Consider the following 18,833-nt stretch of genomic DNA (forward strand, 5'->3'; position numbering starts at 1 on the left):
TGTCACTCATATAATATCCCATTTGTTCTGCTGCTTTCACTAAATTTTCTGAATTTTCTGTGGGGTCTCTCTCCCACTAAGAAGATGAACCTGTGCTGCAATTTCTCTGTTTAAACTGTGGGATAATTCCTTCTTTCAGAAAAAGAAAGTGTAGAAACATTCATTTTTACAAAGAAGTCGGGCATAAAGGGACTGTCTTTTCATTAGCGAAATAAACTGCAGATCATTCAATTGTCACATTTCAGAGATTTGCTCGGCAAACCTTCAGTTTCTCTTGTTTTTTAAAAAATGATTTATCAGCAGTGATTACTAGGTCATAGAATTGCAAGGGACTTTCTCCAGAATGGCCAACCATTCACAGCAATAAATTCCAATGACATATTCCTTATGAGGGCAGGCATTCCTTCTTCATGGGAAATGTGTCTTCTATGTAATAGATTTTGCAGTTCCTTAACTCCCTATCTGGGGGGAGAAGGCAGTGGAGGAAATGGAGGAAAAAAAAAAATGGAAATCACCTCACTTGGAATTATGGGAAATTATTTTGAAGAGTATTTTTAAAATAAATAACAGTATGGAATAGTTGAATCACTATATTGCACACCTGAAACTAATGTAACATTGTATGTTAACTGGAGTTAAAGTAAAAACTTAAATAAAAATAAGTAAAATCAATAATAAACACAAGTTGTCCTCCTAGGAATTCCAGGAGTGTGTTGGGTGCGGCTGGAAAGAGGCACAAAGATAAACTTAAGAAGCTATTTTTCTACCATAGCTTTGTTTGAAGAAAGGGATTTAGAGAAAATTAGAGAGCATTACACAGTAAGCTAGGAGGAAAAAAAAAAAAAAGAGGAAAACAGGCCATGAAAGCTTCCAACTTTACCCTCATCTTCATTCTTCTTGGTATTTGTAATTCATTCCTTTATAGGATCTCATTACACAATGTGTATTCATTAAAAGTCCTACATTCAGAAAAAAGTGACTCTAAAAGTGATTCTAAAAGTAAAATAGCCTGTGATTGAATACAAAGGCCTATTATGATTGGGTCTTATGCAGGACCAGGACAACTAGAAGAAGTCTGTGTCTCTCTCTCTCTCCTTTGTTCTTGCAGAGATCCAGACTACCCCATGAATCCCAAGTTTCCATATTCAGTGCCAGAAGTGAATGAGCTCTTCTTGCTCAATCCCAATTCTCAATTTCTGGGAGAGAGAATTAGATCGTCTCAGCGTGGGTAATCAGCTATAGCCAGGGGATTCAGAATCACAGTTTAAATTTAATCATGGTTGGTGGAGAACCAAACTGTGGCTCTTAGTTCTGTTAATGGAAAAAAGCAGATAGCTCCTGAATTGAAAATGTACCCCAATGAGTGTTTACGGTTCTCATTTGTATAATATACTAGAAGAAAGTTTCAAAAATGCCATTTTTTATCAGGAGTCATATATATTTAATATTTCTCTCTGACATTTCCAGGAGAAACAAGGATGTCACTCTACAACTCAATAAACTATTTCCATTTTTTAGTGTGTTCATGTTTAAGACCAAATAATTTCTTGACTTACTTTTATAATAGAAAAATGGAAAGGAAGCAAGCCCCAAATCATCTTCTCATCCTTGACTCTACCACTTTGTCTACGAAATTCTTTTGCCATATGTTCTCCTCAATGTTTCGGCAGATTTCTATCATGGGGGAGCCATATGTTGACTTTGCAATAGCATATTTTTTATTTTTGAGAACTGAGCCCACCATATTGTGGACACAGGCTATGGGAACCTCAATACCTTTCATTTGAATGCCAGGATGGCATTAAATATGTCTGTAATGGTATAGCTAGAAGTATGACTGCTTGATTTGAATAAATGAATGGAGATCTCTGACAGGTGATCATGACAGTAGAGATCAGAGATCTCTGAAAGTCGAGATCATGTTTAGAATCCCATAAAGACATTTTAGAACCCAGCCCAAAGTAGAGGTCTTCCTTTGTTTTTGGGTTCTTTATTGTACGTTGACCTCTGGTTAAATGTTCTTGCTATTGTCCTCATGGTTTACAACTTAAAGATGTCTTGGAATTGATTTCCAAAATGACAATTTCCCAGTATTCTTGGAAAAAAAGGACAGCTAAAAAGTTAAATTTGAAAAAATTAAAGATGTCATTTTTGAGATTATGATGGGTTTTCCCTAAAGTTATTTACATAGGTAAAGCTTTATTTAAAATAAAGCTAGTGAGATGCCTGGGTGGCTGCAGTTGAGGGCGTGATCCTGGGTCTGGGGATTGAATCCCACATCAGGCTCCCTGCAGGGAGCCTACTTCTCCCTCTACCTAGGTCTCTGCTTCTTTGTCTCTCATGAATAAATCAATAAAATCTTTACATAAATAAAATAAAGCTAGTAATTATTATCCTTGTGTTAATGTGTCTCATGTACATGTTCCATGTATTCTCATACATTTAACTTTAGTAGTAGAAGTTTCTTTTTAAAGAAATAAATTATTCTATTTTGGTTGGGTGCCTAAAATGAGATCATTCTTTTCTACCCTAAAGGGTGTATATCATGAACTAGTGTGGAACATTGAACATTCTATATTTTTTAAAGCAAAAGAAGGTAATTCACAGAGATTTTTTTAAAAGGTCTTTTTTAAGGTTTTTAGAGAACTTGTTAAAAAACACCCACAACCATATTTCAAGTCACATTCCCTCTCCTGTCTCTTCTCCCCACAAAATGCTCACAGACTGCCAATTTAAGGGAAAAACATAGTCAAGCCAGCTAAAAAGCATCCAAATGAAGAGAAGGTTAATCGTGGAAGGCTATGGAGGTGGTTGGGACAATCTGCTGATGTCTTGGCAATGACTGCATCTAGACATTTCTTCCCCAGCCCCCTGAGAATGAAGGTTGTCATTCCTTAGCCCCCAGACTCTGGGTTGTAACAACATTCATCCCCAGTCTTGCATCTTTATCATCATCAACCTTCTGACCTAAGAGTGTTGGGAGAAAAGCCTGAGAAGGAGATCTTGAGAACTCACAGGTAGGAAAATAAACAGTGATGTGAATAAGAATGTGAACAGCTTAGAGATTCGAAGCAATAAGCTAGGTCTCCTGTCTCTTCATCTAACCCAAATAAAAGCAGGAAAAGACATGATCACCAAAGGCATTTTTCAGCCTCATTTCTGGCTCATGGCATGACAGCCCAGTGAGTTGTTATGACAAACATATATGAGAATATAAATTTCAAACATGTGTAGCTGTTGCCTTTTAGTCCTCCTTTCCTCCTCTTTGATAATAGAAACTAGGCTTTCATTTTGAGTTACGACCATCTCTTACTAGATTTTCATCTCGTTTGCTACTTGAATTATTGAAATGCATGAGCTGCCAGGGTCCTTATCTGTGAAATGGGAATGTTAATAACTACCTACTTCATGCTATTATCCTAAGGACTAAAAGAGACACTGGAGAGATAATAGTACAGGCTGTGGCCTATCATAAGAGGACAGAGAATATTAGCTATATTCATGCATATAACTTTTGTTAGAAATATTAATTATATACCCATAATATAAATTTGTAAATTCAATTATATTCTGTTAAAAATCAGAACACTTGGGTTCTAGTAGTGGCTCTTTTGCTAAGAAGATGAGAGTCCTGAAGTTAGATACTTAACATCTCTGGTTTCAGCTTATAAAATGAGAAATTTGTATTAGATGATTATTAAGGTCACTTTGGACTCTAATATTATTCTTTGTTTGACTTCTCCATAGCAACTGTTTTCTGCAATGAGACTGGCTAGCTAGAGAGCTGCTTTCTACAACATAGTTCTCTTTTTAGAAATGTACAGATCAGAATTCAGCTTTTCTTCTAGGAATCAGTTTGATGGTCAGCACTTGACTCACTTTCTTGGGAATTCTTGATCCCAAACCCAGGAGAAAATTTTCATTTCCTTACCAATGAAAATTTTTAGAAAGATATCTGTACAATAAAAATAAGTCCTAGATGAACCGTGGGATCTGATGGAAGTATTTATGTATCAGATACTAGAGCTTAGGGTGCAGCATAATGGTGGCTGAAAGAGAGAGAAGGCTGAATTAGAGTAGATCTTGGTGGTAATCCAACAATAGCATCCTTCTGTGCTGGCCAGCACCAAATCCAAGTTGCTAGGTGGCAATAGAAGGACTGAGAATCCCTAAAGGATACTCATTAGGGATGGCATTGGGAATGGGTTAGAGGAAAGTGTTGGCTGGAAACTAAATGGGCAGTGGCTTTTGTTCAAGAGGTTTACACACAGGGAGCTGATAAGCAGACATGAATGTGTATCAGGGTCAAAGTACCTTGAAGCAAAAAAGCCCAGTCCTGGAAATGGGGGCAACGTGAGCAGGAAGGATGACAAGTTACAGTGGCAAATTCCTAAACTCCACTGATCATCACGTGGGAACTCAATGTCTGAGTACAGAAAGAGAGAACAATGTGGAGTCACCCTTACTTCAAAAGGCCAATAAAAGTGCTCTGGAAAAGCATATAGTAGATAGTTGTCTAGAGCCATTTAAACATGGGGTTTGGGAAAAATAAGTGGACAGGAAGATAGTATGCAATCTTGCTTCGGACTGGTCAAAGGATGAATACCCTAAAGCATTGAAAACACGAATCAATATCTTACCTGTGCTACAAACTTGTTTTACTCTGAGGCCAGTAGAAAGAAGACCAAGTAATATTTCTAACAGGCTCTTTCTATTCTGAATCACGGTTTCACACAGCAGTAGACTTAAAACAGTCACGATGGCCCCATCAGCATTACTTGCATATGGAAGCATCAGTAGGATATTTGGTGTCCAAGTTAAAAGCAGCTAAATTTAAGGGAAGGCAAAAACCCCAGGTGGGGTTGATAGCCATGAGTGAAAAACAAAGCAGAGGTGGAATGAACTCTAGACAGGAATGTGGTAGGATGAAAGAGAAAAAGAAAAGGCAGAGGGATCAAGCGGGAAATATGCTACCCCTCCATTTCCAAAATAGACTTGTTAAGGTATTAATATGCCTCTCTCTACTTCTCCACTTAAAACCTCCAAAGATAAATCTGTTCCTCAGTACAGGTAATATCTTACATAGAGCTCATAGTAAGTTCTTTATCCATATATATTAACAGGCAACCAATGAACACTTTTGATAAAAATAAAACCAACAAAACAAATGGGACAAAGTGCTAGGATGAACAAGTGGAACAGCTAATCATAAGGGCAAAAACATTTTAATTCATGGAGGAGAAAAAGAATGTTCATTTTAAAAATTCTAATTAGTATCCACAAAGAAATTTTAAGTTGTATTCAACTAAGCAAGAATGAGCTGCCATCTTATATCTTATCAAATAACAAGAAAAGATTCTTACAAATGAAAAATATACTTGCTTACAGACAAAATAAACAAGCTAAATAAGTGTTTTAGTAATGACAAAATATTCCAAGGTAAATTTAAAAAACACAAAGCCTAAGAAAAAATAAATAGAAAGTATGGGAGAATCAATACTGAAAAAAAGAGTATCTATTTAGTAGGAGGCCCAGCAATGAAAAGCTATGGAAATGAGTGGGAAGAAATTATCAAAAAACAAAAGAGATTAGGAAAGGCACAGAAAGTTTTCAGATTGAAAGGATCTATGGAGCACTGACCAAAATGAAATAATATCTAATATTTATTATCTTTTTCAAATGTGTTGTTTTAATCTTTGCAACAATTGTATGATGTATTTGATCATTTAGTCTTCACTTAACACTAAGGGTTAAATATTTTTCTTTTATTACTGAGTAAAGTATCATTCAATCTTTAACTTAGACAAGTTCCCACAATTAGTGGCACATCCAATTTTAGAGTATAGCCTTGCCTGAGAGACTTTACTTTCAGTCACAAATTGAACATGAAGAGAAAAAAAAGAACCACACCTTGATAGAGTGTTATGATCAGAGATAAAGATATTTAAAGGCTTTAATAGGCTTGTCATGAGTGTATATGTTGCCAATAAAAGGATAAGAATCTGAGTTAAATCCATTTTCTTATCAACATACTTGACGATAATAAGAAATTATGAGTGAAAGTGATTCTGAAACCAAAAATTACTTTGTGCCCAACCCAACTATCAATAATTTTAAGACAAAAGGGTATTTTCAAATCGCTAAAATCTAGGAAAGTTTACTTAGTGTATCCATTTCTTAAAAACAACAATAAAACTACTACAGCAAAGTAAAAGAAAAATTGAGCAAAGGTAGGGGATTTAACAAACAATAGAAGTAATTTAGAATTTCAATAGCCCACTGGATTATAGTTGGTCAAAAAACCAAAAATCACTGATTTAAATAGAATAAGGAGTACCTTCGAGAATAAAGTGGATTCTAATTATTGAAAAGTGGAAAATGTTAGTATCTATTCTATCAAAAGTAGAGAAAAAAGGCAATCAAAACTTGGCAAAAGTGCCAATGCAGTGAAATCAGGGTCCTTGCATGAACCAACTATCATGTTTAGCTTTCTTGAGAAGTTTGGAGAACTAAAGAGAATCCACTGAATATTGATGCTTGGAAAATTCTCCATGTTGCACAGATTTAGTGACCTAACATCTTATTTCTTTTCCTACATATCCATCATACCACTTGGTTATACAATTAGTAATCATGTCACATATTCTAATAACTGGTATTTAAGGTTTAGAATAAAACTAAAACAGAAGACTTTGGTATATTTATGGGGGAAATATAAATGTTATGAAACTTGGCAATAAAATAATGACATAGCTAACAGATTCAGGAGATAAGGAAGGAAAGGTATAGAAATGTGGATCTGTTCATTTTTCTCATTTTACAATGTGGGAATCCAACTGATAAAGAGTAAAGGGGGGGTCTGGAAATAAAGGGTTAAGAATATTACTGAACATTATAAACATAAGCATGAGAAGAATTAAAGGATAACTTGGAAAAAATAGTGAAACGATAAATATACTCAATTCTTCACATTTTAGAGATGAGAATCAACAAAAGTAATAAACCAAGAAGCATTAATAAAAATTAAAAGCAAATGTAGTTAAAAGTGTAGAAAGAGAAAGGAATAGGAGTCAAAATAGGAAATCTGACTTTTCTTTTGATCCATTTCTGTGAGTTTATGGTTTACTGCTTTTCTATGAATACATATATTACAATTCCAATTAAGCATTTTAAAAGGCATGTTACAATGGGGCACAAGAATCAGTGATTTCACAGAGTGTAACTTACTCATTCTACTCATTCCTCTTGGCATAGAAATTGCCCATCGCTCCTTTTGGTATTTAACTCTTGAGATTTGCTCTTGCCATTGAATTTCACGCATTTTAACTCACCATTTAATACTCATACCTTGGAGAAAATACAATGATTGTACATTTAAAGAGGAGAAAAAAAAGTTGGGCGGTGATGAATCAATGATAACATTTTACATCAAGTCCAGACTACTCCTTCTACCATTTCCACTGTTTCTCTCTCAATCTGGAATGAATTTGCTCCATTGGCTTTCAGTCAAAACCACTCTAGAAAATTGAGAAGGTTCTGACTCATGACCATTATTTAGGTTTTGATCAGTCAACATAGAACTTAATAATGTACCACAAATAATTTTTTAAATATATGCAGAGTTTATTATTGTTCATATGGATTTTTTCTATTTTGCTTTCAAAATAATCCAATGTCTATTTGCATGAGATCTATATGATTAAAGATAAATATTCAATTTTGTATTTGAAATTTTTCTAAAGGTAAAGATTTATTTTTGGCAGTTTTGAAAATAACTGAAAAATATGCCACACTCTATGCAGTAAAAACAATGGATGAATGTTCAATAGAGGCTTATTTCTAATTTTTTTTAAGAAATGGTTTAGTAGTTAGTTATCTTTCATCACTTACTTGCCACTCATCTTTATATGATGATATGCCATTAGTTGTTCTAACAAACAAAATTTTAGATAGTTACAAGTTTTAATTCTTTGTTCTTCAATAAAATAAATTATTTTTCAGGGACAAAAAGCTATAATGTTTAATTGTGAAATTAAGAAACAAAAGATCACATGGTATTTGTCTTTCTCTGACTTATTTCGCTTAGCACAATGCACTCCTGCTGCATCTACATTGTTGCAAATGGCAAAATTCCATTCTTTTTGATGTCTGATTAACATTCCATTGTAGGGATCCCTGGGTGGCACAGCGGTTTAGGGCCTGCCTTTGGCCCAGGGCGCTATCCTGGAGACCCGGGATCGAATCCCACGTCGGGCTCCCGGTGCCTGGAGCCTGCTTCTCCCTCTGCCTATGTCTCTGCCTCTCTCTCTGTGTGTGTGACTATCATAAATTAAAAATTAAAAAAAAAATAAAACAAAAACAAAAACATTCCATTGTATACAGGGGAGGGGGAAAAAGAAGCAAACAACAAGAGACTCTTGACTATAGAAAACAAACTGAGTGTTGATGGAGGAAAGTGGGTGGAGGGTGAGCTAAATGGGTGATGAATATTAAGCAGGATACTCCTGATGAGCCCTGGGTGTTATATATAAGTGGTGAATCACTAAATTCTACACCTGAAACCATATTACCAAATATGTTAACTAACTAGAATTTAAATAAAAACTTGAAATCAAAAAGAAAAAAGATCATTTTGTTTTCAATGATTGCTGTAGAATGATGCAGAGAAAAATATCTCAATACAGAAAAAAGGTAAGTGGTATGTAATACTAATCTTAACAAAAATGTTTCTGGTTCTTTAGCTTATCAAATGAATGACTATTTCACTCTAGAATAGAGAGAGGCTTGAGAGACACTGAGAAAGAATCTTAGTTTTATGGGGGTAGTGAGCATGACAGAAGCAAAGAAGCCCATTGCAAGAAAGAGTTTCCAACAGATATCCATCCCCTGGTGGAAATTTTCTGCCAAATCCACTGGGAAGTTGTGGCCCTTCTCTGAAGTTTGTAAAGTATGGAAATAAATATCCCAAGGCCCAAGTTCTATAGCATTTGCATCCCACCAAGTCCCTCCAAATGTCATACTGTTTGTCTGATGTTTCTGGCATGTGACCCATTCTGACAATTTCTCATCTTCTATTTCTTCCTCAACAAGTGGGATAAATGGAAAAGCAATAGAAGTAGAGAAGAAGAAATAGAATCAGTCAACTGGTTGTTCATGGCAGTTCAGCATAGAGCTATTAATGTCACAGAAAAAATATATTTTAGGGACACTTCGGTGGCTCAACAGTTGAGCATCTGCCTTTGGCTCAGGGCATGATCCCAGGATCTAGTCCTACATCAGGCTCCCTGTGAGGAGCCTACTTCTCCCTCTGCCCGTGTCTTTGCCTCTCATGATTAAATAAATAAAATCTTTAATATATATATATATATATATATATATATATATATATATTTTAAATATATATTAAAAATGCTACCAGCAGATTTTCAGATTCATGGTAAAGTGTAAAGATTCTATAGATGGGGAATTCTCATAGCCTCCCAATTAATAGGACTGGAAAAATATTGAGGTTTTTTTTTTTTTTAAGGCGCTGGTACAGGAGGAATTTTAATTTTTAAAATTTATTTTTAAATTTGAGATAATTTTAATGCATTTGCATGTAGTGAGTTAATGTAACAGAAAATCTAGTGTCACTTGGGTCAATAGCTCAGGGACTCTTGTTTCAAAATGACATTATTAGAACATTAGAGCCTGAGTCCTTTGAAAATGTTGAATGTTATGATAAATGCAGTGATGAATCCAGTGTTTGCTCATCATTAGTCAAGTGGAAATATGTTAAAAATGCTTTTATCCTTAATTTATAATCAGGTATATCTTTATTTTCAATAAATACTGGATGGTGGCCTAATGGAAAGATCTGGGAATCTCCAAAAACTGCTCTAATCATCCTACTCTACAATTCAAAAATAGCTCATCAAGTAGCCTCTGGATTATAGAAAATAAATACAAATGTTCCTGGGAGATGTGGCACATGCAGTCTGTGAATATCGCTGTTGGCTGAGGCAGCCGCGTTGGAAGAGATCAAACTGGCAACTGTGGGAAAGAGCAGCTGCTCTGGGTATGAAGTTAGGAATGGAGAAAAGAGAATCATTGGTAGAGAGAGGGACAGGCCTCAGAGGGCACTGAGAATTTGAAGTTAAATATCCAAAAATAGGGCTAGGGTAAAAGGAGCTGCAAAGGAAAGCAAGTAAATGGATGTCTGACAAATTCCCCTGCATTTTATATTCATTAAGTATAATAAATACACTTAAGTATACTAAACATATGTAGGAACATACATTCAGAAGCAGTGATTCTTAATTCTTATAGTACAAGTCTATGCCTCAAAACATGCCTTCTTTGTTTAAATGAATGCATACCAGTTTCTGAGATCCCTATGGCCTTTATTAATGTCTTTTTTTTCTGAAGTTGAAAATTATAATATTAATGTATTATTCATATTCTCAGTCTTTTGACCTATTGACAAAACCTGCGCTTTGTTTCTACCCTCAAATGCTACGGTAGCACCAAGCCCCAAATCAAAGCTATCCATCATAGTCCAGAGTGGATCCTAATCAATGCCAATACATTTTAAAAGGCAGCAGCTATGGTACAAGATTATTAATTTTTAAACAGAAAAATAATACAGTACAAAACTGCAGCCCCTAGGGCCACCATTAACCGTATTCACATTATGGTGCTTTGTTTAAGAAGAAATCATTACATTCCCTTAAACATGAGTTTGTTTTCATTAGAAATAAATAATACTAACTGTATTTTCCATCAGTCAACAAATATGTATTGAATACCAGCTGTGCATAAGATGAAGAACTAAGCATATAGTGGATACCAGAAGGTATAAAAGACAGAACACAAACAACATTTTTGCAAAGAGAAAACCTGAAGACAAGAAAAAAAGAGTTAACTGCATAAAAGAAATGATACCATTATTGAATGAGATGTACAATGAACACTACAGTAACTGCAAGAGGGAAAGATTGATAATGAGTCAGGATAGGATCAATTGATCCACAATCTGAATTTGGTCTTGGAAGATGGTCAGATTTGGATCAGCGAAGGTGCCAAAGGATGGCATTACAAATAAAGGTACTGGCGTGACCAAAAACATAAAGGCAGGCATATACAAGGAATGACAGTTAGTAATAAGAAGACCAGTCTGATTGGAGTGCAAAGATCATGACTAGGAGAAAATGGAGATAACTGTGTCAACATAATTGTAGAAGGGATGGTGAAATGTCTCCCACTTTAGACTATCTAGCAGGAGGTCTTGCCTGGATTGTGTTCAGTCTCACGAGAAATCATGGTTATGAATATTTTAATCTTTGCATTTTACCTGGCTTTTACCATCTGTCTATCCTTTTTAGTCAGGTGATATAACAGCCGTCTCCACTATACACAGTTTTAAAAATCAAGTAAATAAATTAATAGTTCTGGATAAACCCTCAACCATATGGTCCAAGTACCTTGTTTTAGGAGTATGCGTATTTGATTAAGTGTTTAAGAATGACATCTGGACAAAGTAGCAGAAACTCACGAAGAGTGGCAGGGGACACTGGCAGTGGGGAGGGCTGAGTCCAGCTGTTTTGAGCATTAAATAGGAGGCTATTAAGTGTGATCTGCCAAGAGCTTACTTCTTTTAAATTTTCTGATTATTCCAGAGTTCTAGGCTATTATGCAAAGTGCCCAGAGTCCAGCCTATTTTACTTTTATAAAATCCAGGTAATATTCAGAATTTAATCCTTTTTTTTTTAAAGATTTTTTTTAATTTTTTAATTTATTTATTTATGATAGTCACAGAGAGAGAAAGAGAGAGAGGCAGAGACATAGGCAGAGGGAGAAGCAGGCTCCAAGCACTGGGAGCCCGATGTGGGATTCGATCCTGGGTCTCCAGGATCGCGCCCTGGGCCAAAGGCAGGCGCCAAACCGCTGCGCCACCCAGGGATCCCCTCAGAATTTAATCCTAAAAACATCTTCTCTCTTCCTCTTAATTAGAGTTCAACCTTAACTCAGTAACCACAAACTCAAACACCTAGGTTTTGTTACTATACTTTTGAGAATAAAAGGTAAAAATATAAAAATGAACATATGCTATCTATTTGTTTTATCAAAACAACTTGCTGTATCTTGGTCTAAACACATACATACTAAACTCATTTTCCTGTTCGTTTTTTATCTAGAGCATCAGTGATTGAAATTGGTATTCAGAATGGTAACTCCAAGAACTTTTATATAATTTATCATCAAGGAACTATTCAAATCTTCATTATATTTATCATGGAACAAAGGAAGTTTCTGAGAATTGGAATGGCTTCAACAATAAATATGTATTTCAGAAAACTGACCTTTCATGGTTTCACCCCTTTCCCCTGTGTAAATAACTATTTTATTTTATTTTATTTTTTTACATCCTGGACCTGGTTTCATTCCCAATTCCACACTTTTACCTGCCTACCATCTCCAAGCTTCCCTTTCATTATAGTGAATGAAGCAGACCAATTGTCAGCTCTCATACAGTTCTTGTGGTAGTTGAGAAACATATTATACAGCTAAACAAATAGGCATTTGTTATAACATCATATGGTTATTCATGCTATGGATAGTACTAATTCAGATATGAGTGTCAGAGGAGGCCTCTAGATAAAGTATCAAAATATACTGAGGGAGAAAGGCATGGAAGTATCTAGGAGAAAATTTTTCCAAGGAAACAACATACCCATAGGCCCTGAGATGGGATATACTTTCAAAGTCTTACTGTTTTCCTTAAACCACTCTGTCCTTGTGCTTTTATCTAATCCTAACTCCAACACAATCTTTATGAAGATTTCTCCAATTGTTGTCATCCATGTTGAGTGATTCCTTTTCTGAATTTCTGCACATGTATTGGCCTTGAGCACACATACTTTAATACAATGAACATTTTTTCACATATACCCATTTTCCCTACTCACACTGTGACTTCTTTAATAAATACATTTGTTTTACTCTACTAATGTGTTTAAAATGTTTTTACTTATTTTATTTTGTTTTATTTTATTTTTATTTTGAGAGAGACAGAGAGTGAGTGAGCAGAAGGGAGAAGGAGAGAGAATCTGAAGCAGATTTTGCACTGAGCACAGAGCCCAATATGGGGCTTGATCCCATAATCTTGAGATCATGAGTTGAGCCAAAACCAAGAGTCAGACACTTAGCCGACTGAGTCGGCTACTTCTACTACAGGCACCCTTCTACTAATTTAGGCAAAGAAAAGATGATCCAGAGAGCATTATTATCATTGATAACATCTAGCATACTGTTGGGCACTTTATAATATTACTATAACAATATAGAGGAATTCCCTGTTAACCTTTTTTTAAAAGATGTTATTTATTTATTTTGGAGAGTGAAAAAAAAATCACTCTTGAGCAGGGGGAGAGGAACAGGGGGAGTGAGAGAGGAAGAGGGAGAGGGTGAGAGTCTCAAGAAGATTCCCTTCTTAGCACAGAGCCAGACATAGGGCTCCACCCACCACCCTGAGATCATGACTTGAACTGCTATCAGGAGTCAGTTGCTTAACCAACTGAGCCACTCAGGTGAGCCTCCTCCCATTAACCCTGGACATTTCAGGTCTCCACATCTCCTCCCCTGCCCTTAGAATATGGTTCTACTTGCCTTTCCTGCTCCCAGAAGCTGCTCCAAGAACAGAGCCTTGAAATGATGATGTGATGTTTAAGACACCTATATACAGTATACATGACTGAGCCCATTAAGGCCTCTTTGTAAACTTTTAAGGTCTGGTGGACAGGTGCAGGGATCCATTAATTTTGCTGCTGCTCAAGATAAGGTTTATAAGTTCCCTTTGCTATTAAAAAATTGCCACCTACAAACATTAGTGAACACTTTTTTTTTGAACTCTCCCTGCCCTAAGAGTACAGAGGCCAGTTTCATATGATAACTGTTAAAAACCAACAATATACAATACCTACTTATTTATAATCATGTGTTGAATATATGCAAACATATTTAAATAAATTAGATTATTTATTTTAATGTTTTACAAACAGGGTGATATCTTACATTTATTCAGCATTTGACAGCTTTCAAAGAACATTGACATATGTTATCATGTAAGTGCTCAAAGCAGCCAGTGAATTATTAAGCAGGGTATTGTTTTGTCATCATCAGATGAGTTAAGTGACTTGTCAGAGATCATGCACCTGGTAAGTGACAGTACATATGATCCCTAAGTCATTGCTCTTTCCACTATAAACGAGAAATTATCTAATGATCTATGTTTCTTCTGATTCCTTTATCATTCTGCTTCTTCTTTTGAGAGAGAAAGAGAAGGGGAGGGAAGGAGGAACAGTCAAAACTTGAGGTTTATCTTTGATGTTTACAGATAGTGTCTGTAGTGGATCAGGTATACAATTCTTACAGATGGAACTGAGTATGGAAAGCCCGGTTGGGGGCACATGTCGGTTCTTAATAAATATTTGCTGGTAAATGAAAGCATTATCATATTTTTCTAACTTGAATGTTTAAGACACTCTCTCATTTTAATAACTCAGGTTTCATGTTTTTTTTTTTTTTGCTTTTGACAGACCAAAAACTAAAGGTTTCACAAAAAAAAACTATGAGAATTAAGAAGTGAATTCAGTAAGATTACAGTATGTAAAATTAATATAAAGAAATCTGTCACATTTCTATACACTAATAATGAAGTAGCAGAAGGATAAATTAAGAAAACAATCCCATTTACAAATGCATTAGAAAGAATACAACACCTATCTATGAATTTAACCAAGGAGGTGAAAGACCTGTAGTTTGAAAATTATAAGACATTGATGAAAAAATGAAAATGACACAATTGGAAAGATGTTTAACATGCTCATGGACCGGAAGAATTAATACTGTTATAAGATCCATGCTCCCAAAGCAATCTACAGTTTCAGTGCAATCCTTAAGAAAATACCAATAGCAATTTTTATTTTACCAAACTAAAATAAATAAACCTAAAATTTGTGTAGAACCAGACACAGAGTAGCCAAAGCAATCTTGAGAAAGATCAAAGCTGGAGGTATTATAATCCCAAATTTCAAAATATACCATAAAGCTATAGTAATCAAAACAGTATGGTACAGGCACAAAAATAAACACATAGATCAATAGAATAGGATAGAGAGCCCAGAAATAATCCCATGATTATATGGGCAATGAATCCATGACAAAGGAAGCAAGAACATAGAGTGGGGGAAAAGACAGTTCCCCTCAATACACACTGGTGGGAAAACTGGACATGTACATGCTAAAGAATAAAACTAGATCACTTCCTTATATCATACATGAAAATAAAATGAACTAAAGACCTGAATGTGAGACCTGAAACCATAGAAAGATTTAAAATCTTAAAACAAACAGTAATCTCTGGGGACATGAGCCAAACATATTTTTGGATATGTCTCCTAAGGCAAGGAAAATAAAAGCAAAAATAAACTTTACCAAATAAAGAGCTTTTGTGTAATGAAGGAAACCATCAACAAAACAAAAAGATAATCTATTTAATGGAAGGAATGATTTGCAAATGATATACCCAATAAGGGGTTAATATCCAAATTATATAAAGAACTTATACAATCTAATACCAAAGGAATAATCTAATTAAACAATGGGCAGAGGACTCAAACAGACATTTTCCCAAAGACATACAGGTAGCCAAAATATATGAAAAGGTAACCAACATCACTGATGATCGAGGAAATGCAAATCAAAACCACAATGAGATACCACATCACACTAGTCAGAATGGCGAGTATCATACATATCCTTGCCCAGGATAAGGAGAAAAGGGAACCCTCAGGTACTTTTAGTAGGAATGTACCCTGGTACATCCACTGTAGAAAACAGTATGGAGTTTACTCAAAAATCTAAAAAAAAGAGGTGTGGATCCTATGATCCAGCAATCACACTACTATTTACCCAAAGAAAATGAAAACACTAATTCAAAAAGATATATGCACCCCTCTATTTACTGTAGCATTATTTACAATAGCCAACATATGGAAGCAAACCAAGTATCCATTGATAGATGAATGGATAAGAAAATATGCGCTCGCGCTCACGTGCGCTCTCTCTCTCTCCATATATTTGACATATACATATGTGTGTGTACACACACACACAATGGAATATTACTGAGCCATAAGAAATTAGATCTTGTCATTTGTGACAACATGGATGGACATAGAGGGTATTATGCTAAATGAAATAAGTCAGCCTAACAAAGACAAATACAAATGCCATTTGATTTCACTTATATCTGAAATCTGAAGGTACAAAGCAAATGAACAAAGAAATAAAAACAGAACAAACTGGTAGTTGCTGGGGGTCGATTGAGAAATAAGTGAAGGAGATTAAGAGGTACAACCTTCTACCTACAAAATAAATAAATCACAGAGATGAAAAGTACAGCACAGGGAATATAGACATTAATATTTTAATAACATTGTATGGTAACAGATGGTGACTATATTGTCACTACAGAGTTGTTGCATCACTATGCTGTATACCTGAAACTACTATGCCATTGTATGTCAACTATACATACCTCAGTAATAGAAATAAAAATATATTCTAAAAATAACCACATATAAGTTTTTTTTAAAACACCCTCATATCCACTGAGCTTTTATGAGAAAGCTTAGAAAATATGCTTTTGATTACTGCCTGACTGCATCATGTCAAACACTGTGGTTACATTCTAGAAATTAGCAATGTCAGTGTGGAATTGCGAGATGCAGCAAGATGCAGCCAGTGTCAAATTAAAATAGCTAAGCATGATGGATGATAATAAAGGGGAGACTTTGGGGGAAGCCGTTTATGGGTTGTTCTCAGAACTGACTGCCTAAATAGAAAAGAATACTCTCACATTGTCATTTATTATGTACCAAACGCACAGTCACAAATATTTGATAATTACATGAATATATTAACACACTTAAAGTTGTAAAAACCTCTCCCCTCCTTGGGGATGCTGGACTCTCATATAACATCTAAGCAGCTTTCCAGTGAAACCATTTAAGACTGATGGTAAATAAGTTGAGGAACAAGAGCAGTCTTTATTAATTTTCCCCTGTCCAATGTATATAATTTCATCATTAGAACCCAGCATAATGTTGATATAACATAAACTTTTTTTTATAGCTAGCTAGGAAGTTGATTATAAAGAACCTCTTATCTGCTACGTACTTGACCTATTTTCTGCAATACTGTCAGTCCTGCACGGCCACATCCATTATTTTGTGTGGCTTTTTACCCTTTCTCTCTGTAGCACAAAAACAGGTAATTACTTTTTTACTTCACTTTTTCAAATGTCTACAAATTCTAAAAACAATAATGACTTTCAGGTTAGGCACCAGTGGCAGTTAATAACCCCTTTTAAAAGGCCTGAGGTTGTATTTCATGGCTTCTGCCAATCAGGCAGGTCACTAAATCCCTGAAAATAGTATTTCCATTGGTCATTATGGCTTCTATGGAGAATGTGAGCTATTGGTACACTTTCCATCAAATACTTAAGAGTCACTTTGGAGCTTGTATCTTGGTCAATAACTTGAGATAGATCCACATTTGGTATCATGACATTCAAAAATTTTCAAAGTCACTAAAGCTCTCATCTGAGTCTTTAATGAAATACACATCTACCGACTGATCCATCGATCTATTTATCTATCAATTTATTCATATATCTATTGTCTTTGATTTCTTCTTCAGCTGAAACCAAATTGGACAGCAGTTTGTGTAAAAGAATTATTGGAGATAGAGAATATGGTTTTAAAGTCTTTGTCTTATTCTGCTCAGGCTGTCATAACAAAATACCATAGAATGGTAGTTTAAACAACAGAATTTTATTTCTTCATAGTTCTGAAAGCTGGAAGTCTTGAGACCAGGGTATGGGTGTGGTCAGGTTCTGGTGAGAATTCTTTCCCTTTCTGGAGAGCTCTTTGTTGTTTCTGCTTATTAGAATAGCAATTTATTGAATCAGTGCCCCACCCTTATCTCATTTAGCCTTAATTAGTTCCTTGTAGGCCCTGTCTCCAAACTTAATCACATTTGGGATTAGGATTTCAATATATGAATGGGGTAGGATATATGGGGACACAAATCAGTCCAAACAATCCTATATAGTTTTTATACTTTAAAGTGTTAGTTCACAGGTATGAGAAAAATTACCCACAAACAGCATCCTGAAGAAAATTACATTTTTCTTCTCACAACTGAGATGAGGATAAGACAGCTCACTTTTATGTTTATGACATAAATTTTATAAATTTTAAATGCACAAATGGATTTCAAGGAGACTTGGAAGATGCACATTACATATGAAGTTACATAAAATGTACACAGGAAGGGATAAACACATCATTTTAATTTAATGCACACAACTATCTACCTACCTATCTATACCCAGAGGACAGGTATGCAGATACCATATGTCAAAATGTGCCCTGAAGCTCTTCAATTATACCATGGTGCAGATTTTGTATAGATTTATCACAACTTAAAATTATTTTTATAAATTCAAAGTTTAAAAAAATTTAAATTATAGAATTAACACGTTGAAAAAAAGATACAATTTTTCAAGCTGTGTTCTCTACAGTGCCTTAAAAATGACACTTAAATTGATTAGCTTTGTTTTCTAATTCACAAATAACAGTTAAGAAACATATCTAGAACTGACAGTTATGGGTGCCTTTTACTCTTTCCTGACATTTATTAGAGGTCACCTAAAAAAGTGTCAGTTTCATAGGATCAAAAGAATTATATAGATCTAGTTATGAATTCTGGATCTACCAGTTAATTGG

This window comes from Nyctereutes procyonoides, unplaced genomic scaffold (genome assembly GCF_905146905.1).
Source record: "Nyctereutes procyonoides isolate TBG_1078 unplaced genomic scaffold, NYPRO_anot_genome, whole genome shotgun sequence".
NCBI classification, from domain to species: Eukaryota; Metazoa; Chordata; class Mammalia; order Carnivora; family Canidae; genus Nyctereutes; species Nyctereutes procyonoides.